The sequence below is a fragment of the Cyprinus carpio genome, unplaced genomic scaffold (assembly GCF_018340385.1).
Source record: "Cyprinus carpio isolate SPL01 unplaced genomic scaffold, ASM1834038v1 S000001036, whole genome shotgun sequence".
NCBI classification, from domain to species: Eukaryota; Metazoa; Chordata; class Actinopteri; order Cypriniformes; family Cyprinidae; genus Cyprinus; species Cyprinus carpio.
In genome coordinates, this window is record NW_024873757.1 from 1504 (window position 1) to 2905 (window position 1402).

At 43.7% G+C, this 1402-nt stretch overlaps 2 pseudogenes; both read right to left on the reverse strand.

The window, feature by feature from the left end:
* Positions 1–552: 552 nt before the first annotated feature.
* Positions 553–676, reverse strand: LOC122143245 (annotated as a pseudogene).
* An 89-nt stretch (positions 677–765) lies between these two features.
* On the reverse strand, positions 766–894 carry LOC122143244 (annotated as a pseudogene).
* Positions 895–1402: the final 508 nt, after the last annotated feature.

Below are 1402 nucleotides of genomic sequence, written 5' to 3' on the forward strand. Positions count from 1 at the left end.
TCCATTGTCGATTGCCGTGGCGTGTTCCTCCAGCCAGTCCAGTGTCGGTTGCCAGGTCGTGTGTTCCTCCACCAGTCCAGTGATTCGTTTGCCGTGCGAGTTCCTCTCCAGCCATCCAGTGTCGTTTGCCGTGCTGGTCCCTCCCGCCAGTCCAAGTTTCGTTCAGCCAATATCCTCATCCATTGTTTTGAAAACACAAAAAACAAAAAACAAAAAAAAACAAAAAACAAACACAAACAAAAATTAAAACACACCCTCCAGGCCAGCACTAACTGCTGTTAGGTGGTTTAAACCACAAAAACAAACTAAAACGTCCCAAATAACCAAATATACAAAAGCCAAAACAAACTAAACAAACAGAAATGTGGGAGAGTACCTTCCTCTCCCTACTGCGCCAACACACTTTCTGTGTAAAGCAACTTCACTATTGCCCTCTACACGCTCAGGGTGGTATTGCCTTGAAAGCTGGGCTGCTACAAAGTGTGGTCTATTTAAAGATCAGCCACCCTAATCTTCAGTATATTAGATCAATTGTGGATAAAAAAAACTAAAAGCTTACAGCACCTGGTAGTTCCCAGGCGGTCTCCCATCCAAATACTAACCAGGCCCGACCCTGCGTTAGCTTCCGAGGTCAGACGAGATCGGGCGCGCTCAGGGGTGGTATGGCGCCGTAAGCGAGGGCTGCTGCAAAAGTGTGTGCTATTTAAAGATCAGCAACCCCTAATGCGCAATGTATTAGATCCATATAGACAAAACAAAAACTAAAGCTTACAGCACCTGGGATTCCCAGGCGGTCTCCCATCCAAGTACTGAACCCGGGCCCGACCCTGCTTAGCTTCCGAGATCAGACGACGATGGTCGGGCGCGCAAAATCAGGGTGGTATGGCCGTAAGCCAGGGCTGCTGCAAAGTGTGGGCTATTTAAAGATCAGCCACCCTAATCTGCAGTATATTAGAATCAATTTTTGACGGAAAAAACTAAAGCTTACAGCACCTGGTATTCCCAGGCGGTCTCCCATCCAAGTACTAACCAGGCCCGACCCTGCTTAGCTTCCGAGATCAGATCCTGGAAATGCTATTTCAAACTCCTTCAAAATTGAGTAAACCTCCGAAGTAAACACTTTATAAAATTCCCTTATTTTTTTTGTTCCTGTTTAAAATAACAATACAAACATTCTATATACCTTTTCCAACGTCTTTTAAACAAACACCACACATCCATTATAATTTCTTCTTGTTGTTTGCAATCCCTCTTCTTTCCCAGATGACTTTTTTTCATTAACATTATAAACAGATTGATCACCTTTTTGTTTTTTTTTCCTTCTCATCAAACCCTAACATAATGATCCTATCCAATTATGTAACCTCTTGATCTTGCTCCCTCCCAGGTTTACAATTATAGT